Raw genomic sequence first — 26,290 nt, 5'->3', positions numbered from 1 at the left:
TTTGAAGTCGTATTTGGAACATAGTTTGAAAAGCTAAGAACACACAACCTGTGAGATTTGAGCTTAATTACATGGTTACATTATTTAACCATAAATATTTTATTCTTGTGTGTTTACTTCTCTATGATTGTGATCTTTATTTTGTTTCATCCTATATGTCCAATGTTTAATATGTTATATGCATGCGTATGATTGAGGCCATTATTTGTTTAGCTCACTTATCCCAAACAAGCCTACCCTTTAAATTACCTTTGTCAGCCACTTTGAGCCTTTTTATCCCATTTGTTCTATATTTTACCACATTACTAGCCTTAAGCGGAAAAACAATTAAATATTCCAATTGAATCTTTAGTTAGCTTAAGATAAGAATGGTGTGTTAATTGAGTATGGGAAAATTGTGGGAACAAGGGTTAATAAGGGAATGTGTCACGATAAAATAATGGGAAGTTGGGTACCTACTCATGTAAGACTAGAAAAATTAAAAATCCATGTGCATTGATAATGTTATGTTTACTTTTACTTTTAATTTAAAAAAAAAATTCAATAAATAAGTAAACAAATAAGGGGACAAAATTACCCCAATGTTAAGTTAATGAAAAAAATCAATGCATCTGTGATAAAATTTAAGAAAAGTTGATACATGAATATGTAATACAAAGGTGAGAATTTTGGGTAGCTTGGCATGATTCTAGAGTTATATAGAGTGTATTTATGTTAGGTGAAAGTTTAGGTTAATTAAAGATTCAATTTATAAAGCTCACTTAGCCATATATGATGGGATATTTTGGAAAACGAATTCCAACGCCCAAAATTCACTGGCAAGTGTACCGGGTCGTATCAAGTAGTAAAACTCACTTAGAGTGAGGCCGATCCCACAGGGATTGATGGATCAAGCAATTTCAGTGGGTGATTAGTTTAGTCAAGCTAACATTGATGATTTGAGGTGAAAAGTGACGAACAGAATTTTAAATGACAGGAAATTTAAAGTTGCAGAAAGTAATTATGCAGAAACTTAAAGAACAAGAAAAGTAAATTGCAGAAACTTAAATAACAAGAAATGTAAATTGCATGAAATGTAAAGGGGGTTGGGGTGGTGGAAATTAAAGAGAGCAGTAAAGCAAGCAATTGAAGACATCTTGAGAACAAGTAACAGGAAATTTAAATTGCAGGAAGAATAAAGGAAGTTGGGTGCTGGGAATTAAATAAATCAAACAAGAAAGTGTAAATAGCAATTAAACAGAGAAGTAAAAGATGCAATAACATGCAACAGATCTAAACAGAAAAGGGAAATTGCTTGAAAAATTCAAAACAGCAAGATATCTCAACTTAATTGCAAATTCCAAAAAGACAACTGAAGATCTCAGGGGATCAATGAGACTAGAGAACAAGTCTAGATCTCAACCCCTTCCTTGATCCAACAGAAAATAAGATGCAGGAAATTAAAGATTAAAGCAATGAAGAGAACTTTGATTCAAATCACAATTCACTTGAAAGTTGCAGAAGAAGAACAAGAGAAGTTGCAGATAGAGAATGAAAACAGAATTCCTTCCAATCTCAATCCAAGATTTAAAACAGAAATGAAAACTAAGAGAGAGAGCTCTCAAATGGAGCCAGCCCCTATACTCTCTAATGGAACTGACCTCCTCTACCCAGATGAAAATGAGAATGATGCCTTTATATAGGCTTTTTACAAAATGAAAATAAAATGAAATTGAAATGAAAAACAAATTAAATAAAAATCCTAATTCTAGCTTGTTCTTGTGCCTTTGAGTGATGATGTGGGCTTTGCTTGCTTTGGATTTGAAGAGAGATGGGTTTGGTTGGCCTTGATTCAATTTGGTGAAGAATTGAATTTAAATGGAATTTTGGTTGAATTTTGGCCCATGGGTGACACTCCCAGGGCACGGCTCAGTTCAAATACCAAACTGAGCGCCCAATGTGCTTTGTGTTGCCCAATTTTTGGTGTGCCAGCCCCTTGTTCACGTTGCTCTTCAATAGAGCTCAGTTAGAAAATTGAACTGAGCTCTATGTCTAGCCTTGGGTGTGTCAACTTGTGCGCAAGGCTTGCTCCTTGGCATGCCAAAAGTGTGGAGAATGGGGGAGAGTAGCGCTCAGTTCGGAAATCCAACTGAGCTCCCCATTGTAGCGCCTAGTTGTGTGCTTCATGCTTCCAAGTTCGATCCTTGGTGGAAGCAAATTGGTGTTGATTTCCTTGGAAGAGTGGAGAGTAAGGAGTGCTTGTACAAGGAAGCTCCAAGTTCAAGCCTTGTTGAGTGAAATGTTGTACCCATTTTTATTTCAAGGAGTAGCGCTCCTTCCTTGCAAGTGAGAGGCTCCCACTTCGAATCTTGGTGAAGCCACTTTGGTCTATTTTTGCTTGTTTTTGGTCCTTAAAGCTGGCTTTCACTCGTGCCTCAATTTTATGCCAAATATAGATTGCTATATATTGTTGGAAAGCTCTAAATGTCAGCTTTCCAATGCAACTGAAAGCACATCAATTGGACGTCTGTAGCTCAAGTTATGGCCCTTTGAAGGAGGCATGGTCATGCTGTGAACGCCCAAGTTTAACATAGCGAAAATTCTTGCTTCCATGCTGAATTTTTCACGTAAAGCTAAGTTCACTTAGTTGAGCTTTGTGAGTGCTGATTGTCAAGCTTCCTTGATTTGGTCATGGGCCATGCTTTTAAAAGCGTGGCCTAAGGCTCCAAAGTGTGCTCCAACTTCAAAGTGTGCCCAAAATTCCTCTTTTCTTCTTTTTAGCTTATTTTGTGCTCTTTTTGCTTCTTTTTCTTCTTATTTCCTACAAAATTTACAAAATCAAAAGATCAAGGAAATATACCATTTAAGCACAAAAGAATGCAATATTTAAGCATTAATTATCAATTTCTTGTATGAAAAAGCATAGAAAAACTTGACATGATGACATGTCATCAATATACATATACCCTTACCCTTACCTTAGCCCCATTACAACCTTGAAAAGACCTCATGATGTTTGCATTGGTATGTTAAATATTGTTGATTGGTTAGGTGAAGAAAAAATTTTAGAAAGCATGACTAGAGAAGAGTAGAGTGATTACCCTATACACCTGAGTGATTAGAGTGCACATACACTACCAGTAAGGGTTCAGTGCTTAATTCTATGTTCCCTACTTTCATGAGCTGTCTTCTTACAATGTTACCTGTATTTACTATATGAATTGAGTTAGTGAAATTTAATTTATATTTGTCATGAAGAGCTTATTTACTTTTAACCAAGTAGACAAGAAGCATATAGTTGCATTTACAATATATATATATATATATATATATATATATATATATATATATATATATATATATATATATATATTGCATTGCATTGCATGAGTTCTACATGTCCCTACTCATTCACTCTATCTCCTTCAACTAAGCATGAGGACATGCTAATGTTTAAGTGTGGGGAGGTTGATAAACCATTATTTTATGATTTATATTGTGTTTAATTGTGTGGTTTTATCAAATCTCTAACCATTTATTCATATGATAAGCATGTATTTAAAATTCCTTCCCAAAATTACTCCATGGTTGAAAACTTACCTTCTAGAGACTTTTAATTATGTATTTTAATTTTTCTTTATCCCATTCGATGCCGTGATTTGTGTGTTAAGTGTTTCGGGCTTCATAGGGCATGAATAGCTTGAAAATTAGAGAGGAGGTGTAACGACCCAACTTTCAGAACGTCATGATCGTACCGAAAGTAAGGCGTTACCAACCTACTTTCCTTTATTAACTATTTACTATTAAGCCTTTAGTTCGATATCGCGATTTAGTTTTATAGAAAATTCCAGAAAATTTGTTTTTGTTTATCAAAAACATATAGCATTTCAGAGTAATAATAATCACATAATTATTAATAATAATATCTGTCATACAAAAGATTTCAAATAACACTCAGATACAAATCCTATCCCTCTGTATAAAAATCTTAAGCAATAAGGGCGAGGGAATTCTATGAAAGCAACTCAATTAAAAAAAACTTAACTCATAAATAAGGTCTAACAATCGCCCACAGTTTCAAACTGAGTCTTCGAACCTGTATCACTGAAAAGGGTGGAAGATTTTGGGGTGAGAACAAACCACACGTTCTCAGTAGGGAATAGGAATGCCGTAAAAGTAATGATTAACATGCAAATAATTAACTCAAGTTTCCAAGGTAGTTTTCTTTGTCAAACCTTTTCAAAAATTTCTCAAGACTTACTTGAAACAGTTTAAATCCCTTTCTTTAAATCATATTACTTACATAAAGTCTCAACCGCATTAACAATTCATCAGCTACAAATAGCATTCCTCAACCATCATAGTAACTAAGTAAATCAACAACATAAATAATATACCGAAACCTCATTTCACAAATACCATTCCTCAATACTTTACTAAGTTCACAGCATCAACAAAAATATCTAATCAAACACACAAGCAAGTCACTAAGACAAACAGCACAATCACAAAGAGACAAGACAAGCAACACAAATTATAAAGAAATAAAACAAGCAAACACAATCAAATGTAGATGCGCAAATAAGGATGATGCATGTCTAGCCCTAGTGCAGGTAATGAGCTCATCTGTCGGTTACTAACCCGCTCCCGACGTTATCCAGCAACCTCTGTCTGGATAAGGCTTTCCTATTGGCTATACCCCTGTGTACGGGAAATAACCCCTCTGCCACCACAGGGTCCACTGCACACAGGAAATAACACATCTGTCACTGCAGGGATGTACGCCGACACACCTTCTGTATACAGGAAATAACCCCTCTGCCACTACAGAAATGGAACAGGTGGTCACGGTACTTCTGTAGCAGGAAATAACCCCTCTGCCTTATAGAGATAAAATATGGATCTGTACCGTAGGAAAGCGTTCTCAGTGATCACACCATTATCTATCTGACTGCCTCACTGCAGCAGATGATCATACAAGTATATCTGGAGTTGCCTTAACGCAACAAATGAATAAACACATCTCTTGGGTTGCCTCAAGCAACAAATAAATATCTCTTGGGTTGCCTCAAGCAACAAATCATCACATAATCATTCTCATTATCATCATTCATCATCATTCTCATTATTCATCATCATAAGTTATCATTCTCGTTGTTCAACTCCAGTTACATATTTTTATACAATATCTCTCTCTTTCTTTATCCAATCATGTTTTACGACTTCCACTTTTACAACCTCTTAACTCGAACCAATTTTAAAACTATTTTCTAGTCTAATTTTCTTTCGGAAGACTCAAGAAAATCATTTGTTTTAAATTTGTTAAATACTTTTCAAAACATCACCCTCTTACTAAAAGTAACCAAATAAAACTCTTTTTCAAGTTTACTAACTTCCCAAAGACTCAAAGACCATCTCTCTTTATCATTCAAATTCAAATATTATATATTCATTAAACTTCTAAAAAGTAATCCTTTATTGCAAACCCCAAGCTTAACTCTCTTCATATTAAATAAACCTCAAAACATAACTTCTTTTATAAATATTTCAAACTTGAACATAAACTTTTTCTTAATAATTCAAATTCAAAATAGTATAATTTTTTTCTTACCTAAATAAAATTCAAAACATAATACATTCTATTATTAGTGAATCAACTCTAATAAAATCGTTTTTGTAATAGATTCAGCCCATACAAAATACTTTAATCACTAAATAAAACTTTAAATAATATAACTTTCCAAATCCAGTTCTTATAAAATAACGTTTCCAAATAAAACCTCAAATTTCACAAAATTCCGGCAGCACCTCCTCTAAAACTCGGACTTAGCCACCCTTATGGGTTCCCTCTTTCTCAACAAATCTCCAATTCTTTTATCAGCAGTTATCACAACAGAAGCTCAATAATCATCTCATCATAAATCAGTTTGAAAACCAACATCCTAACATTAATTAAAATCAGTGTTTCTATAAACCATTCTTTAAAAAGTAAACTAGTTCAGCTTCAAGAATTCATAACTAATATTTGAAACACAAACTTTTTCATATTTCTAGTTATTCTTAAAGTAATTTAGTTATTAGCAAAGTTACCATTTTATTCTAAAGATCATATTTTAAGAAAATAGTTCAGTGGTCAACCTTCAATTCTTTAACCGTCCTCAAAATCAACTCTAATTAGACTTAAATCAACAATAATAACCAACTTGGCATAATCAACTAAAATCGGAATTTGCAGCAATCCTAAAATAATCAGAAAAACCCGTAACAATCACGGCCTTAAATCAAAGTAAACCTCATCAGTTAATTACTCACGGCAACGAAGCCATTCAATATCACAGCCATAACCTGAACTCAGTTCACATCCCCATCCAACTTCAATTATAACTCAGAATAATTACCACAACTAACTTTTCTTAAATACATTTCATTCAATAATTAACCCATCATATTTTAATTTAATAAATAACATTATCATTCACAACCACACTTTAACCAAATTCAACCTTTCATAAGTCTATCTCACAGCCATTCCATTATATTAAAATTCCAATTCAATATCAAACAATTCAAAATAGTTCATCTAAGATCAGAATCTTAGCCAAATCATCACAAAAAAATCAATCATTCAAAGTACAATTCACAATCGCATTTAATTTCACTTATAATTCAGAAGCATCACAATCACTTCCAATTCAAATTCATAATTCAGAATAATCACAACGGTATCCAATTCCAGTCATAATTCACAATAATCACAACAGCTAACTATTCTCAAACACCTTTCAAGCAATTCACATCAATTAATCAATTCTTAACCATTGTTAACTATTTGCAATTATCCAATTAACTTTGTAGGCATTCTAAATTAAAAACATTTAACTTTAAAAATTAATCCCCTACCTCAGAGTGTCGAAATTTGCAGAATTTAAACGCGACACACCCAGTATTCCAAATCCACAGCAGCAACGGTAGTTTTGGCATCTCTAATCGACAACAGTGGCATTATGCCAGATTTTGACACCCGTTCTGTTCCTATGGCAGCCACAGCGGTGATCCTGAGCAGCTCCAGTGGCAGTGGGAAGCCTCAGTGTCAGCCAAACGGCGATGATAACGGTTCAAAATGGATCCAGAGCAACAGCGACAGCAGCTCCAGCAGCGACAGTGGCGTTCTTGTCAAACTCCAGAAACTAAGAGCAGAAGCAGAGTAGAGCAAGAATAGCAGCAGCGATCTTGAACCCAACAAACAGCAGCGACAAGCCAACAGTATCTCAGATGGTGGTTCAATAGGTCAAGCAGCGCAGCAGCTTAAGGGTGGTTGTGGCAGTGACGCCAGTGTCAACGGCGTGATTGGAAGCAGCAACGATGACTAGGTGTACAACAGCGGCAAGAACTCCTCTTCCTCGCGTTCTACTCGACGGCGGCTCCAAGGCAGACCAGCAGCGACGGCGACGACAAGGATGAACGGCGATGTAGCAACACGGTGATAGATCGGCGGCGTGACACGGAGGCTCCTACTTCGCGTCCCTCTCTACGGGCTCCCTCTCTCTCTTCGGGTTCTTCTCAGGTGACGGCGGTGGCTTCCATCGACGGCACCTGGCCACGACGGCGATGGCGACTTCCCTGGCGACCATGACGGCGATGCCAGGTTGAGGTGGAACGGTGACGGGGAAAGCTTCTCATTCCTCGCGCGTCTTCTCTCTGTTCATAGACCTCCAGTGACTGCGACGAAGAAGACCTCGACGGCAGTGATGAAGCGGGCTCCACGGAGCGGCGATGAGGGCGACAGCGGCGGTGGTACCAGGCCGGCGACGCTCTTCTTTCCTTCTGCCGGCACTATCTCTTCCTCCGATCTCCTCTCTGCGTGTATGTGTGTTTGTTGCGTTGAGGGAGGGTAAGGCTGCGGCTATGTGGTGTAGAGGAGGGGGTTAGGGTCTCTGATGGGGAATTTAGGGTTAGGGTTTCCAATTTGGAAAATTAGGGTTTCTGAGGTTGATTTGGGAATTAGTGTTAGAAATTAGGGATTTTATAAAAGAATATGGATAGATATGAATAGATATTTTGATAAAATTGGAGGATAGAGTAATTTTAAAATCCAATATACTCTATTAAAAATATTTAAGGACATTATTTATCATCATATTGCTAAGTTCAATCAATTATTTCTAATTTACATTATAAAATGAACAAGTTAATTATATTTTGTAAAGTACAATTTAAATTCAAATATCAATTTTCTAGATTAAATCATACAAATCTCTATTATTTTCCTATTTCTGAAACTTTAATTTCAATTTATAAAATAATTAATTATAATAAAGTTGTACATAAATATTTATTGACTTAAACTTAAAGTATTTATAAATATCAATCTAATCATTTCTAATAAAATAATTCCTAGGAGTTCAAGTTAATAATAATATAATTCATTTAAAAATAGAATTTATTTAAATTAAATTATACAATTATTCTAATTTTTCAATTATCAAACTTATAATTTCAATTATACCAAATATCCAATAAAGATTATATAAAAATTCTAATTAATTTAAACTTCAATTATCATGAAAATGTATTTAATTACTTTTAGTAAAATAATTTTCTTAAAATAAAGTTATCAACAAATATAATAAATCACAAATGACTAATTATTTGATTTTCAAAAGCTAAGGTTGTTACAGGAGGCTTGCAAAAATGGAAGGAACACAAGAAACTAAGGAGATGACCAGCGAGCAATGACGCGAGCGCATGGCCCACGTGAACGCGCGAAGTGAAGAATTCGCAGCGACGCTGACGCAAACGCATGGATTGGAGTCTGCACGAGTGATGCAAACGCGTGAACCACGCGAACGCGTGACAAGGAAAATCGCTGACTGACGCGAACGTGTGGATGACGCGTACGCGTGACCTGCGCGATCGACAAAAATAACAGAATACGCTGGGGGCAATTTCGGGCCACTTTTTAACCCAGTTTTCGGCCCAGAAACACTGACTAAACCTAGGGAACATGCAGAGACTCAAGACGCATCCACACACATTGAGATTCATCACATTAGGATTACACTTAGTTTCAGATCTGAGTTTTTTAGAGTTGCAATACATTGATAGTTTATGCTTTTGCTTGGATTTTTGGATGCTAAAAGTCATTACCTCCGTTGATGACATTACTTTAGTTTGTTTCCTCATTCCTTTATTTTTAATTAGTTACTCATTAACTCTATTCAATTAAGTATGTTACATTTTGAATTTATTAATATATGAAGTTATTTTTATTTTTAATTAATTTTAATTCTCTATTTTATTTTAATCAATTATGTCTTCTCATATTTTTATGATTATTAATTTCATGTAAATAGAGTAGAATTTCTACTTGACATGGGGGTTGATTAAGAGGTGATACTTGAGTTGGAATCCTCAAGTGCTTGGTTAAACTCGACGTTGTTGGCTAATTCCATACCTACTAACACTAGACCTCCCCAAGGGAGAGGGCTAGGATCTGAGGGTGAGAGTTAGTTCAATCACCATACCTTTCCTTATTTAGTAAGGAAAAATCGAGTGAGAACAACAACCTTTTTACACCACACTTGAGAAGATCCCAACAAGGATAGAAGTTCCACTTAATTATTCCCCCAGTCAAGGCTCTTTATTCAGAGTATCAATAATTATTCTTAGTTTATTTTTATTGCCTTATTTCATAATTATTTTAATTGCTCATTATCAAACTCAACTTTCTGGGAATTTTCTGATTAATAAATTAGCACTCTTTCCTGCAACTCGTTGGGAGACGACTTGGGACTCATACTCCCAGTATTTTATTTCTAAAATTTGTGACAACCCTTTTTAAATTGGTGAGGTAGATCTTAGCCGATTAAGAGATATACGTGCAACACTGTCTCTTAATTAAAATCTCTGAATTGGTTAACTTCTGCCACACATCAATTTTTGTTTCTCCATCCCCTGGGTACTTTCTTCTTTTTGGGGACCTCCTCCATGGTGGATGATGCATTCCCGACACCAAATTTAGGTTTGATGTCAGGAGGGATTTTATTGGTTGTCACTAAAGGAGGTTTGAGCTACAATTTCTGCTGTGCATCATCAGGGGGTTCTTGAAGATTTGTATCAATAAGCTCAGTCTGCATGCACTTCTCTTCTTCAGCTGCTGAATATATATCTTTGAAAACATGAAAGATCAGTTGCTCATTATGCACTCTAAGCACTAATTCACCTGCTTCTACATCAATTATAGCTCTCCTAGTGGCTAGGAAGGGTCTTCCTAGAATTATAGAGGCATTCTCATCCTCCCCTGTGTAAAGAATCACAAAATCTGCTGGGAGGAAGAACTTACCAACTTTGACCAAGATATTCTCCACTAATCCATATGCAGACTTTATAGATTTGTCTGCCATCTGTAATGCTATCCTTGTGGGTTGTGCCTCTTGGATTTGCAACTTCTTCATCACAGACAAGGGCATTAAATTTATGCTTGCCCCCAGATTACATAGGGCATTCTGAAAGGTGGTGCTCCCAATGGTACATGGAATTTGAAAGCTCCCTGGATCTGGCATCTTCCTTGGCAAGTTATTCTGAATGATGGCACTACATTCCTTAGTCAGGACCACTGTCTCATCTCCCTTTAAAGGCTTCTTCTTTGACAACAGCTCCTTCATGAACTTGACATAGAGAGGCATTTGCTCCAGAACCTTAGCAAAAGAAATATTGATTTGCAACTTTCTGAAGACTTTCAAGAACTTTGAAAACTGCTTGTCCTTGGTCTCCTTTTGAAGCCTCTGAGGATATGGCATTTTAGGCTTGTACTCAGGAGCATTTGGCAATGTAGGATAAGTGTCAAGAGAGTCTGAGAATGGGTTGTTTGCACGCTTTGGAGGGACGTGCTCTACTTCTTCCTTCTTCTCCTCTGGAGCTTCCTTTTCAACTGGCTCCTCATTAACTTGTGCTTCCATACTTGCCACTTGTCCACTTATCAAGGTGATAGCCTTGCATTCCTCTCTTGGATTTGGAATTGTGTTACTAGGAAGGCTATTAGTGGTCCTCTGATCAATTTCATTAACTTTTGTGGCTAATTGACCCATCTGAATCTCCAAGTTCTTGATTGATGCTCTGGTTTTCTGTCTAAAACTTGCCAATATTGCTTCCATATCATTATTTTGCTGGGACTGAGAAGTTGCTTGCTGAGATGACTAAAACTGGTGGTTATTAAAATTATTCTGTTGAAAACCACCCTGAGAATTATTATTAAAATTCTGTGGCATCTGAGGTTGCTCTCTCCACCCAAAATTTTGGTGATTTCTCCACCTCTGATTGTAGGTCCTAGAATAGGGATCATTATTGGGGGTTTCTAGGAGCACTCCCCATGTAATGGACCTGTTCAGAAGAAGATTGAGCATAATTATAATTTTCATTTTGCATAAAATTACCTGTCATGTCATAAGGGACCTCTTGGGGTGCATTTTGAGTGTTGACAGCTGAAACTTACATTCCACTCAACCATTGAGTAATCAGATTTAATTGTTGAGACAAAAGCTTGTTCTGTGCAAAAAGAGCATCAACAGCTTCCACTTCCAAAATGCCTCTCTTCTGAGAGGTCTCAGAGTGCAAAGGATTCCTGTTGGAGGAATATAAGTATTGGTTGTTAGCAACTAACTCAATAAGCTCAATAGTCTCATCTGGTGTCTTCTTCATGTGCAAAGAACCACCTACAGAATTATCTAACGCATCTTGGACATTTCACATAAGCCCTCATAAAAAATATCCAATTGAGTCCATCGAGAGAACATGTCTGGAGGATATTGCCTAGTCAGTAGCTTGAATCTCTCCCAAGCTTCATAAAGGGTCTCACCATCTTTCTGTCTGAAAGTCTGAACCTCCACCCTTAGCTTAGTCAGCTTTTGAGGTGGGAAAAATTTAGTCAGAAATCTAGTGACAACCTTATCCCAAGTATCAAGACTCTCCTTGGGTTGAGAATCTAACCATAGCTTTGCTCTATCCCTCACAGCAAACGGGAAGAGCATGAGTCTGTATACCTCAGGATTTACTCCATTAGTCTTCACAGTATCACAAATCTGCAGAAAATCAGAAATAAATTAATTTGGGTCTTCCTGAGGAAGTCCGTGATACTGGCAATTTTGTTACACAAGAGTGACAAGTTGAGGCTTCAATTCAAAATTGTTTGCAGTTATGGGAGGCACCACAATGCTTTTGCCATAAAGATCTGCATTAGGAGTAGTGTAAGAGCCAAGCACTCTTCTTGGTTGCTCATTCCCATTCGGATTTTCCATATTGGCATTAGCAGCATTATTATGATTCATGTAAAGTCTTGCTTGTTGTAAACTGATGAGCGGATAATTTATACACTTTTTGGCATTATTTTTAGGTAGTTTTTAGTAGGATCTAGCTACTTTCTAGCATATTTTTATTAGTTTTTAAGCAAAAAATCAGCATTTCTAGACTTTACTATGAGTTTGTGTGTTTTTTTGTGATTTCAGGTATTTTCTAGCTGAAATTGAGGGACCTGAGCAAAAATCTGATTCAGAGGCTGAAAAAGGACTGCAGATGCTGTTGGATTTTGACCTCCCTGCACTCGAAATGATTTTCTGGAGCTACAGAAACCGAATTGGCGCGCTCTCAATTGCTTTAGAAAGTAGACATCCTGGGCTTTCGAGCAATATATAATAATCCACACTTTGCCCGAGTTTTGATAACGCAAACTGGCATTTGAACGCCCACTTTCTACCCTATTCTGGCGTTAAACGCCAGAACTGGCATAAAAGCTGGAGTTAAACGCCCAAACTGGAACCAAAGCTGGCGTTTAACTCGAAGAAAAGTCTCTACATGTGAAAGCTTCAATGCTCAGCCCAAGCACACACCAAGTGGGCTCCGGAAGTAGATTTCTGCACTATCTGAACTTAGTTACTTATTTTCTGTAACCTTAGCTACTAATTTAGTATAAAAACTAATTTTAGTGATTTATTTTATATCTTTGGATCAATTTAGATCCTTGATCAATTTTAGGCTATCATAGAGGCTGGCCTCACGGCCATGCCTGGACCTTCATCACTTATGTATTTTCAACGGTGGAGTTTCTACACCCCAGAGATTAAGGTGTGGAGCTCTGCTGTTCCTCATGAATTAATGCACAGTACTATTATTTTTCTATTCAATTTAAGCTTATTCTTATTCTAAGATATTCATTCACACCCAAGAACATGATAAATGTGATGATCAAGTGACACTCATCACCATTCTCACCTATGAACGCGTGCCTGACAAACACTTCCGTTCTACATGAAAACAAGCTTGAATGCATATCTCTTAGCCTCCATTCTGAAAGATCGGAGTCTTCATGGTATAAGCTAGAATCAATTGACAGCATTCTTGAGATCCAGAAAGTCTAAACCTTGTCTGTGGTATTCCGAGTAAGATCTGGGATGGGATGACTGTGACGAGCTTCAAACTCGTGAGTGTTGGGCGTAGTGACAGACGCAAAAGGATCAATAAATCCTATTCCTACATGAGTGAGAACCGACAGATGATTAGCCGTGTGGTAACAACGCAGTTGGACCATTTTCACTGAGAGGACGGACGGTAGCCATTGACAACAGTGATCCCCAACATACAGCTTGCCATGGAAAGGAGTATGAATGATTGAATAAAGGCAGTAGGAAAGTAGAGATTCAGAAGCAACAAGCATCTCCATACGCTTATCTGAAATCCCACCAATGAATTACATAAGTATCTCTATCTTATTTTATGTTTTATTTTATATTTTAATTATCAAAACCTCATAACCATTTGAATTTGCCTGACTGAGATTTACAAAGATGACCATAGCTTGCTTCAAGCCGACAATCTCCGTGGGATCGACCCTTACTCACGTAAGGTTTATTACTTGGACGACCCAGTGCACTTGTTGGTTAGTTGTGCAGAGTTGTGAAAAAGAGTTGAGATTACGGTTGTGCGTACCAAGTTGTTGGCACCATTGAGATCACAATTTCGTGCACCAAGTTTTTGGCGCCGTTGTCGGGAATTGTTTGAGTTTGGACAACTGACGGTTCATCTTGTCGCTCAGATTAGGTAATTTTATTTTAATTTTAAGCTTTTTATTTTTATTATTTTTATTTTCAAAAAATTTTCAAAAAAATAAATTATTCTATGTCTTCAGAATTTTTAAGAATGAATTCTAGAGTTTCATGATGATTTGTTGAAGTCTGGCTGGCTGTGAAGCCATGTCTAATCTTTTGGACCGAGGTTTCAACTTATCATCACAAGAGCTTGTTGATTTCAATCAATCTTGCTGTTGAATGTAATGATCTGCTAAAGCTTGGCTGGCCATTGGCCATGTCTAGTGTTTTGGACCAAAGCTTTCACTGAAAGCTTGGCTGGCTAGTAAGCCATGTCTAAATTCCTGACCGGAGTTTTTAGACTAACATTGCATGATTCTTGGAATTCCTATTAAAAATTTTGAATTTATTTATTTTATTTTTCAAAATAATTTTTGAAAAATACAAAAAAAGTTAATAAAATCATAAAACCAAAAATAATTTTGTGTTTCTTGTTTGAGTCTAGTGTCAAATTGTAAGTTTGGTGTCAATTGCATCTTTTTAACTTTTCTTAAAATTTTTGAAAACTCATGCATGGTGTTCTTCATGATCTTCAAGTTATTCTTGATGATCCTCTTTGTTTGATCTTTGCATTTTCATGTTTTGTGTCTTTTCTTATTTTTCATATGCATTTTCAATTTGCTAGTGTCTAAACATTGAAAATTTCTAAGTTTGGTGTCTTGCATGTGTGTCTTTCCTTAAAAATTTTCAAAAATAAGTTCTTGGTGTTCATCTTGACATTCAAAGTGTTCTTGGTGTTCATCTTGACATTCAAAGTGTTCTTACATGCATTACTTATTTTGATCTTAAATTTTTATGTTTTGTTTCATTTTTTGTTGTTTAATTTCAAAAGAGAAAAACATCAAAATGATATCTTTTTTTTTCTCTCCCCTCATTAAAAATTCAAAAATCAAAAAAATATATTTCCCTTATTCTTCTCATAAATTTCGAATATTTGAGTTGCCTTTTTGAAAAATTTTTAAAATTCTAGTTATTTCTTTTGAGTCAAGTCAAATTTTCAATTTAAAAATCCTATCTTTTCAAAACCTTTTCAAAAATCAAATCTTTTTCATTTTTCTTTCATTTTTTTCGAAAATTTTAAAGATTGATTTTCAAAATCTTTTTCTTATTTTTATCTCATATTTTCCAAAATCTTTACTAACAATTAATGTGATTGATTCAAAATTTTAAGTTATTACTTGTCTATTAAGAAAGGTTCAATCTTTAATTTTAGAATCGTATCTTTTTGTTTCTTGTTAGTCAAGTAATCAACTTTAATTTCAAAAATCAAATCTTTTTAAATTTCTTTTTCAAATCTTTTTCAAATAAATTTCAATCATATCTTTTTCAAAACTTAATTTCAAAATCTTTTCTAACTTCTTATCTTTTCAAAATTGATTTTCAAATATTTTTCAATTAACTACTTAACTTTTTGTTTGATTTTAAAAGTTTTCTATTTCAATCATATATTTTCTCCTAAATTTGAAAACTAAATAAATTAGTTACTATTTCTTATCTTTTTCAAATTTTATTTTGTTTTTCTTTTTAATTTTTGAATTCTAAACTACATTTTAAAATAAAAACAAAAATATTTTCCTTTTATTTTAAATAAAATTCGAATTCTCTCCCCCTCTTTCATCTCCTTCTATTTATTTATTTATCTACTAACAGTCCTCTTCTACTCATAATTCGAACCACCTCTTCTTCTCTGTGTTCGAGTTCTTCTCTTCTCATTCTTCTATTGTTCTCTTCTTCTACTCACATAAAGAAATCTCTATACTGTGACATACAGGATTCTATATTTTCTTTGTTCTCTTCTCTTTCATATGAGCAGGAACAAGGATAAAAGCATTCTTGTTGAAGCTGATCCTGAACCTGAAAGGACTCTTAAGAGGAAACTAAGAGAAGCTAAAGCACAATACTCTGAAGAGGACCTAACTGAAATTTTTGAAACAGAGAAAATAGCTATGGCCGAACCCAATAACAATGGTGGAGATGCAAGGAAGATGCTTGGTGACTTTATTGCACCCTCTTCTAACTTCTATAGAAGAAGCATCTCAATTCCTGCAATTAGAGCAAATAACTTTGAGCTTAAGCCTCAATTAGTTTCTCTAATGCAACAGAATTGCAAGTTTCATGGACTTCCATTGGAAGATCCCCATCAGTTCTTAGCTGAATTCTTGCAAATCTGTGACACTCTCAAGACCAATGGAGTTGATCCCGAGGTCTACAGGCTTATGTTTTTCCCTTTTGCTGTAAGAGACAGAGCTAGAACATGGTTGGATTCACAACCTAAGGAAAGCCTGAACTCTTGGGAAAAGCTGGTTAGTGCTTTCCTGGCCAAATTCTTTCCACCTCAAAAGATGAGCAAGCTTAGAGTGGAAATCCAAACCTTCAGATAGAAGGAAGGTGAGTCCCTCTATGAAGCTTGGGAAAGTTATAAGCAATTGATCAAAAGGTGTCCTTCTGACATGCTTCCAGAATGGAGCATCATATGTATATTCTATGATGGTCTATCTGAGTTGTCAAAAATGTCATTGGACCATTCTGCAGAAGGATCTCTTCACATGAAAACCCCTGCAGAAGCTTATGAACTCATTGAAATGGTTGCAAATAACCAGTTCATGTACACCTCTGAGAGGAATCCTGTGAACAATGGGACGCCTCAGAAGAAGAGAGTTCTTGAAATTGATACTCTGAATGCCATATTGGCTCAGAACAAAATATTGACTAAGCAAGTCAATATGATTTTTCAGAGTCTGAATGGATTGCAAGCTGCATCCAACAATACTAAAGAAGCATCTTCTGAAGAAGAAGCTTATGATCCTGAGAATCCTGCAATGGCAGAGATGAATTACATGGGAGAACCCTATGGAAACACCTATAATCCTTCATGGAGAAATCATCCAATTTTCTCATGGAAGGACCAACAGAAGCCTCAACAAGGCTTCAACAATAATGGTGGAAGAAATAGGTTTAGCAATAGCAAGCCTTTTCCATCATCTTCTCAGCAACAAACAGAGAATTTTGAACAGAGCCATTCTGGCCTAGTAACCATAGTCTCTGATCTATCCAAGACCACACTAAGTTTCATGAATGAAACAGGGTCCTCCATTAGAAATTTGGAGGCACAGGTGGGTCAGCTGAGTAAGAAGATTATTGAAACTCCTTCCAGTACTCTCCCAAGCAATACAGAAGAAAATCCCAAGAGAGAGTGCAAGGCCATAACCATGACCAACATGGCCGAACCTGGAGAGAGTGAGGAGGACGTGAGTCCCAGTGAGAAAAGCCTCATGGGACGTCCTCTAGACAGAAAGGAGTTTCCCTTTGAGGAACCAAAGGAATCTGAGGCTTATACAGAGACCATAGAGATTCCATTGAACTTCCTTCTGACATTCATGAGCTCTGATGAATTTTCTTCCTCTGAAGAGGATGAAGACATCACTGAAGAGAAAGTTGCTAAGTATCTAGGAGCAATCTGAAGCTGAATACCAAGTTGTTTGGTAATGAGACTTGGGAGGATGAACCCCCCTTGTTCACCAATGAACTGAATGCATTAATGTGGCAGACATTACCTCAGAAGAAATCGGATCCCGAAAAATTCTTCATACCTTGTACCATAGGCACCATGACCTTTGAGAAGGCTCTGTGTGACCTGGGGTCAGGGATAAACCTCATGCCACTCTCTATAATGGAGAAACTGGGAATCTTTGAGGTACAAGCTGCAAGAATCTCACTAGAGATGACAGACAAATCAATGAAACAGGCTTATGGACTAGTAGAGGATGTGCTAGTGAAGGTTGAAGGCCTTTACATCCCTACTGATTTCATAATCCTAGACACTGGGAAGGATGAGGATGAATCCATCATCCTTGGCAGACCCTTCCTAGCCACAGCAAAAGCTATGATTGATATTGACAGAGGAGAGTTGGTCCTTCAGTTGAATGAGGACTACCTTGTATTCAAGACTCAAGGTTCTCCTTCTGTAACCATGGAGAGGAAGCATGAAAATCTTCTCTCAATACAGAGTCAAACAAAACCCCCACATTCAAACTCTAAGTTTGGTGTTGAGAGGCCCCAACCTTGCTCTGATTATCTGTAAGGGTCCATGAGAGCTCACTGTCAAGCTATTGACATTAAAGAAGCGCTTTTTGGGAGGCAACCCAATGTTATTTAATTATATCCACTATTTACTTTCCATTGTTATTTTATATTTTCTGTAGGTTGATGATCATGTGAAGTCCCAAAAACAATTGAAAAATAAAAAACAAAATGAAAAATAGCATTAAAAATAGCTCACCCGGGAGGAAGAGCTTACTGGCGTTTAAACGCCAGTAAGAGTAGCAGAATGGGTGTTAAACGCCCAGTCTGGCACCATTATGGGCGTTTAACGCCAGAAATGGGCACCAGACTGGCATTTAGCGCCAGAAACAAGCACCAAACTAGCGTTTAACGCCAGAACAGGGCATCAAGTTGGCGTTAAATGCCAAGAAAGGGAGAAAAGCTGGCGTTAAACACCAGAAACAAGCAGCAACCTGGCGTTAAATGCCAGAATTGCACTCTATGGGCGTTTTGCATGCCTAAATAGAGCAGGGATGCTAAGTCCTTGACCCCTCAGGATCTGTGGACCCCACAGTATCCCTACCTACCCCACCTCTTCTTCTCTCCTCTTCACACCTTTCCATAACACACTTCCCCAAATACCCTTCACCAATCACCTCCATATCTCTTCCCAAATACCCTTCACCAATTACCTCATTCACTTTTCCCCAAAACACTAGCTACCTTCAAATTCAAAACTCTTTTTCCCTCCCAAACCCAACCCCAAATACACGAACCTAACCCTCCCCCCCACTCCTATATATACCCCTCATCACTCCTTCAATTTCACACATCACAAACACCTTATACCCCCTTGGCCGAATTCACCATCTCCCTCTATCTCCTCCATTTTCTTATTATTCTCCTTCAATCTTTCTTCTTTGCTCGAGGACGAGCAAACCTTTTAAGTTTGGTGTGGTAAAAGCATTACTTTTTGTTTTTTTATAACCATTTATGGCACCTAAGGCCGGAGAAACCTCTAGAAAGAGGAAAGGGAAGACAAAAGCTTCCACCTCCAAGTCATGGAACATAGAGAGATTCATCTCAAAGGTCCATCAAGACCACTTCGATGAAGTTGTGGCCAAGAAGAAGGTGATCCCTGAGGTTCCTTTCAAGCTCAAAAGGAGTGAGTATCCGAAGATCTAACATGAGATTAGAAGAAGAGGATGGGAAGTTCTCTCCAATCCTATTCAACAAGTCGGAATCTTAATGGTTCAAGAGTTCTATGCAAATGCATGGATCACTAGGAACCATGATCAAAGTATGAACCCGAATCCAAAGAATTGGCTTACAATGGTTCGGGGGAAATACTTAAATTTCAGTCCGAAAAATGTAAGGTTGGCGTTCAACTTGCCAATGATGCAAGAAAACGCACGCCCCTACACTAGAAGGGTCAACTTTGATCAAAGCTTGGACCAAGTCCTCATGGACATATGTGTGGAAGGAGCTCAATGGAAAAGAGACTCAAGAGGCAACCCGGTTCAATTGAGAAGACCGGACCTTAAGCCTGTGGCTAGAGGATAGTTAGAGTTCATCCAACGCTCTATCATTCCTACTAGCAACCGATTTGAAGTAACTGTGGATCGGGCCATCATGATCCATAGTATCATGATTAGAGAGAAAGTGGAAGTTCATGAGATTATACCTCAAGAACTCTATAAGGTGGCTGACAAGTCCTCCATTTGGCAAGGTTAGCCTTTCCTCACCTCATTTGTCACCTCTGCAATTCGGCTGAGATTGTCATAGAGGGAGACATCCTCATTGAAGAGGACAAGTCTATCACTAAAAAGAGGATGGAGCAAACAAGAGAGCCCACTCATGGACCTCAACAAGAGCATGAGGAAATTCCTCATCATGAAATCCCTGAGATGCCTCAAGGGATGCACTTTCCTGCAAAAAACTATTGGGAGCAAATTAACACCTCCCTAGGAGAATTAAGTTCCAACATGGGACAACTAAGGGTGAAGCACCAAGAGCACTCCATCATTCTCCATGAGATTAGAGAAGATCAAAGAGCTATGAGGGAGGAGCAACAAAGGCAAGGAAGAGACATAGAGGAGCTCAAGAGCACCATTGGTTCTTCAAGAGGAAGAAGATGCCACCCTCACTAAGGTGGACCCGTTCCTTAATCTCATTGTCTATTTATTTTCTCTATTTTCGTTCTCTATGCTTTATGTTTATGTTTGTGTCTTTATTACATGATCATTAGTGTCTAGTGTCTATGCCTTAAAAGCTATGAATGTCCTATGAATCCATCACCTTTCTTAGATGAAAAATGTTTTTAATTATAAAAGAACAAGAAGTACATGGTTTCGAATTATATCTTGAAATTAGTTTAATTATTTTGATGTGGTGGCAATACCTTTTGTTTTCTGAATGAATGCTTGAACAGTACATATTTTTGAATTTGTTGTTTATGAATGTTAAAATTGTTGGCTCTTGAAAGAATAATGAAAAAGGAGAAATGTTATTGATAATCTAAAAAATCATAAAATTGATTCTTGAAGCAAGAAAAAGCAGTGAAAAACAAAGCTTGAGAAAAAAAAAAGAAAGAAAAAGAAAAAGCAAGCAGAAAAAGCCAAGAGCTCTTTAAACCAAAAGGCAAGAGCAAAAAGCCAGTAACCCTTTAAACTAAAAGGCAAGGGTAAAAAGGATCCAAGGCTTTGAGCATTAATGGATAGGAGGGCCCAAAGGAATAAAATCCTGGCCTAAGCAGCTAAACCAAAGTGCTTAGGGGCACGGCCAAGACTCATAAAGTAGCTGTGTTCAAGAATCAACATACTGAACTAGGAGAATCAATAACACTATCTAAATTCTGAGTTCCTATAGATGCCAATCATTCTGAACTTCAAAGGATAAAGTGAGATGCCAAAACTGTTCAGAGGCAAAAAGCTACTAGTCCCGCATATCTAATTGGAGCTAAGTTTCATTGATATTTTGGAATTTATAGTATATTCTCTTCTTTTTATCCTATTTGATTTTGAGTTTCTTGGGGACAAGCAACAATTTAAGTTTGGTGTTGTGATGAGCGGATAATTTATACGCTTTTTGGCATTGTTTTTAGGTAGTTTTTAGTAGGATCTAGCTACTTTCTAGTATATTTTTATAAGTTTTTAAGCAAAAATCACATTTCTGGACTTTACTATGATTTTGTTTGTTTTTCTGTGATTTCAGGTATTTTCTGGCTAAAATTGAAGGACCTGAGCAAAAATCTGATTCAGAGGCTGAAAAAGGACTGCAGATGCTGTTGTATTCTGACCTCCCTGCACTCAAATAGGATTTTCTGGAGCTATGGAAACCCGATTGGCGCACTCTCAATTGTGTTAGAAAGTAGACATCCTAGGCTTTCTAGCAATATATAATAGTTCATACTTTACCCAAGTTTTGATAAGGCAAACTGGCATTTGAACGCCCACTTTCTACCCTATTCTAGCGTTAAACGCCAGAACTGGCATAAAAACTGGAGTTAAACGCCCAAACTGGCACCAAAGCTGGCGTTTAACTCCAAGAAAAGTCTCTACATGTGAAAGCTTCAATGCTAAGCCCAGGCATACACCAAGTGGGCCCCGGAAGTGGATTTCTGCACTATCTGCACTTAGTTACTTATTTTCTGTAACCCTAGCTACTAGTATAGTATAAAAACTACTTTTAGTGATTTATTTTATATCTTTGGATCAATTTAGATCCTTGATCAGTTTTAGGCTATCATAGAGTCTGGCCTCATGGCCATGCCTGGACCTTCATCACTTATGTATTTTCAACGGTGAAGTTTCTACACCCTATAGATTAAGGTGTGGAGCTCTGCTGTTCATCATGAATTAATGCACAGTACTATTGTTTTTCCATTTAATTTAAGATTATTCTTATTCTAAGATATTTAGTCACACCTAAAAACATGATGAATGTGATGATCAAGTGACACTGGTGCACGAAATTGTGATCATCAATGGCGCCAACAACTTGGTACGCACAATTGTAATCTCAACTCTTTATCACAACTCTGCACAACTAACCAGCAAGTGCACTGGGTCGTCCAAGTAATAAACCTTACGCGAGTAAGGGTCGATCCCACAGAGATTGTCGGCTTGAAGCAAGCTATAGTCATCTTGTAAATCTCAGTCAGGAAGATTCAAATGGTTATGGAGATTTGATAATTAAAAGATGGATAAAATATAAAATAAAGATAGAGATAGAGATACTTATGTAATTCATTGGTAGGAATTTCAGATAAGCGTATGAAGATGCTTTGTTCCTCTTGAACCTCTGCTTTCCTATTGCCTTCATCTAATCATTCATACTCCCTTCCATGGCAAGCTTTATGTTGGGCATCACCGTTGTCAATGGCTACTTCCCGTCCTCTCAGTGAAAATGTTCCAAATGCGCTGTCACCGCACGGCTAATCATCTGTCGGTTCTCGATCATGTTGGAATAGGATCCATTGATCATTTTGCGTCTGTCACACGCCCAACACTTGCGAGTTTGAAGCTCGTCACAGTCATCCCTTCCCAGATCCTACTCGGAATACCACAGACAAGGTTTAGACTTTCCGGATCTCAGGAATGGCCGCCAATTGATTCTAGCCTACACCACGAAGGTTCCAATCATAGATTAGAAACCCAAGAGATACGCATTCAAGCCATTGGTGGTAGAACAGAGGTGGTTGTCAGGCACATGTTCATTGGTGAGAATGATGATGAGTGTCACGGATCATCACATTCATCAAGTTGAAGAATGAATGGATATCTTAGTGAAGAAGTAGGTGTGAATTGAATAGAAAACAGTAGTAATTGTATTAATTCATGAACAACAGCAGAGCTCCACACCTTAATCTATGGTGTGTAGAAACTCCACCGTTGAAAATACATAAGAACAAAAGGGTCTAGGCATGGCTGTGAGGCTAGCCCCCAAACGTGAAAAGGTCTATCAAAGTCTATGAAAGTCTATCTAAAGTATCATAGCAAAAGGTCCTATTTATAGAAAACTAGTAGCCTAGGGTTACAGAAATAGGTAATTAATGCAGAAATCTTCTTCTGGGCCCACTTGGTGTGTGCTTGGGCTGAGCATTGAAGCTTCCATGTGTAGAGACTTTTCTTGGAGTTAAACGCCAGCTTTTGTGCCAGTTTGGGCGTTTAACTCCAGCTTTTGTGCCAGTTCTGGCGTTTTGACGCCAAAACACTTAAGCTGACTTGGAAGCCTGTTTGGGCCATCAAATCTCGGATAAAGTATGGACTATTATATAATGCTAGAAAGCCCAGGATGTCTACTTTGCAACGCAATTAAGTGCGTGCCAATCGGACTTCTGTAGCTCCAGAAAATCCACTTCGAGTGCAGGGAGGTCAGAATCCAACACCATCTGCAGTCCTTTTTCAGCCTCTGAATCAGATTTTTGCTCAGGTCCCTCAATTTCAGCCAGAAAATACCTGAAATCACAGAAAAACACACAAACTCATAGTAAAGTCCAGAAAAGTGAATTTTAAATAAAAACTAATAAAAATATAATAAAAACTAACTAAAACATACTAAAAACATACTAAAAACAATGCCAAAAAGCGTATAAATTATCCGCTCATCACAACACCAAACTTAAATTGTTGCTTGTCCCCAAGCAACTAAAAATAAAATAGGATAAAAAGAATAGAATGTACAATGAATTCCAAAAACATCTATGAAGATCAGTATTAATTAGTTGAGCGGGGCTTTTAGCTTTTTGCTTCTGAACAGTTTTGGCATCTCACTTTATCCTTTGAAATTCAGAATGATTGGCTTCTATAGGAACTCAGAATCCAGATAGTGTTATTGATTCTCCTAGTTAAGTATGTTGATTCTTGAACACAGTTACTTTATGAGTCTTGGCTGTGACCCTAAGCATTTTGTTTTCCAGTATTACCACCGGATACATAAATGCCACAGACACATAACTGGGTGAACCTTTTCAGATTGTGACTCAGCTTTGCTAGAGTCCCCAACTAGAGGTGTCTAGAGCTCTTAAGCACACTCTTTTTGCTTTGGACCACGACTTTAACCGCTCAGTCTCAAGTTTTTACTTGACACCTTCACGCCATAAGCACATGGTTAGGGACAGCTTGGTTTAGCTGCTTAGACCAGGATTTTATTCCTATGGGCCCTCCTATCCACTGATGCTCAAAGCCTTGGATCCTTTTTATTTTACCCTTGCCTTTTGGTTTAAAGGGATATTGGCTTTTTCTGCTTGCTTTTTCTTTCTCTTTTTTTTTTCTTTTTTTTTCGCAAGCTTTTCACTGCTTTTTCTTGCTTCAAGAATCAATTTTATGATTTTTCAGATTATCAAATAACATTTCTCCTTTTCCATCATTCTTTCAAGAGCCAACAATTTTAACATTCATGAATCAACAATATCAAAAATATGCACTGTTCAAGCATTCATTCAGAAAGACAAAAGTATTGCCACCACATCAAAATAATTAAACTGCTTTAAAATTCGAAATTCATGTAATTCTTTTTCTTTTTGCAATTAAAAACAATTTTCATTTAAGAAAGGTGATGGATTCATAGGACATTCATAACTTTAGGGCATAGACTCTAAGACACTAATGATCATGTAATAAAGACACAAACATTGATAAACATGAGCATGAAAATTTGAAAAACAGAAAATAAAGAACAAGGAAATTAAAGAACAGGTCCACCTTAGTGATGGCGGCTTGTTCTTCCTCTTGAAGATCTTATGGAGTGCTTGAGCTCCTCAATGTCTCTTCCTTGCCTTTGTTGCTCCTCTCTCATGATTCTTTGATCTTCTCTAACTTCATGAAGGAGGATGGAATGCTCTTGGTGCTCCCCCCTTAGTTGTCCCATATTGGAACTCAATTCTCCTAGGGAGGTGTTGATTTGCTCCCACTAGTTTTGTGGAGGAAAATGCATCCCTTGAGGCATCTCAGGGATTTTATGATGAGGATTTTCCTCATGCTCTTGTCCATGAGTGGGATCTCTTGTTTGCTCCATCCTTTTCTTAGTGATGGGCTTGTCCTCATCAATGAGAATGTCTTTCTCTATGTCAATTCCAGCCGAATTGCAAAGGTGACAAATGAGATGAGGGAAGGCTAACCTTGCCAAAGTGGAGGACTTGTCTGCTACCTTGTAGAGTTCTTGGGATATAACCTCATGAACTTCTACTTCCTCTCTAATCATGATGCTATGGATCATGATCGCCCGGTCTATAGTAACTTCAGACCGGTTGCTAGTGGGAATGATTAAGCGTTGGATGAACTCCAACCATCCCCTAGCCACGGGCTTGAGGTCATGCCTTCTTAGTTGAACCGGCTTCCCTCTTGAATCTCTCTTCCATTGAGCGCCCTCTTCACAAATGTCTATGAGGATTTGGTCCAACCTTTGATCAAAGTTGACCCTTCTAGTGTAGGAGTGTGCATCTCCTTGCATCATTGGCAAGTTGAATGGCAACTTTACATTCTCCGGACTAAAATCTAAGCATTTCCCCCGAACCATTGTAAGCCAATTCTTTGGGTTCAGGTTCACACTTTGATCATGGTTTCTTGGTGATCCATGCATTGGCATAGAACTCTTGAACTATTAAGATTCTGACTTGTTGAATGGGGTTGGTGAGAACTTCCCAACCTCTTCTTTGAATCTCATGTCGAATCTCCGGATATTCACCCTTTTTGAGTTTGAAAGGGACCTTGGGGATCACCTTCTTCTTGGCCACGACTTCATAGAAGTGGTCTTGATGCACCCTTGAGATGAATCTCTCCATCTCTCATGACTCAGAGGTGGAAGCTTTTGCCTTCCCTTTCCTCTTTCTAGAGGTTTCTCTGGCCTTAGGTGCTATAAATGGTTATGGAAAAACAAAAAATAATGCTTTTACCACACCAAACTTAGAAGTGTTGCTCGTCCTCGAGCAAAAGAAGAAAGAAGAGAGTAGAAGAAGAAGAGATAGATGAGATGGAGGGGGATTAGTGTTTCGGCCAAGGGGTGGGTTTGGGAGGGAAAGTGGTTTGAATTTTAATGGTGAGGTAGGTGGGGTTTTATGAAGGATGGATGTGAGTGGTGAAGAGAATGGTGGGATTTGATAGGTGAGGGTTTTTAGGAAAGAGGTATTGAGGTAA

At 37.3% G+C, this 26,290-nt stretch overlaps 1 long non-coding RNA gene and 2 other non-coding genes across 3 annotated transcripts; 1 reads left to right on the top strand and 2 right to left on the bottom strand.

Moving 5' to 3' along the window:
- Positions 1-1,522: 1,522 nt before the first annotated feature.
- On the bottom strand, positions 1,523-7,959 carry LOC148567786 (uncharacterized). The gene is made up of 3 exons (XR_015880547.1): positions 6,880-7,959; positions 3,081-4,083; positions 1,523-2,800 (listed from the first exon to the last, which is right to left on the bottom strand). It is a non-coding gene; the product is annotated as an uncharacterized LOC148567786 (long non-coding RNA).
- Positions 7,960-11,766: 3,807 nt separating this feature from the next.
- LOC148567785 (small nucleolar RNA R71) lies at positions 11,767-11,872 on the top strand. The gene has a single exon (XR_015882270.1). It is a non-coding gene; the product is annotated as a small nucleolar RNA R71 (small nucleolar RNA).
- A 4,590-nt stretch (positions 11,873-16,462) lies between these two features.
- On the bottom strand, positions 16,463-16,570 carry LOC148567784 (small nucleolar RNA R71). The gene has a single exon (XR_015881999.1). It is a non-coding gene; the product is annotated as a small nucleolar RNA R71 (small nucleolar RNA).
- Between the last annotated feature and the right edge of the window lie 9,720 nt (positions 16,571-26,290).

Source organism: Arachis ipaensis, chromosome B4 (assembly GCF_059453495.1).
Source record: "Arachis ipaensis isolate K30076 ecotype BB chromosome B4, ASM5945349v1, whole genome shotgun sequence".
Taxonomy (NCBI): Eukaryota; Viridiplantae; Streptophyta; class Magnoliopsida; order Fabales; family Fabaceae; genus Arachis; species Arachis ipaensis.
Note: the sequence above shows the minus strand (reverse complement) of the source record. Positions and strands in the feature narration are given on the sequence as shown.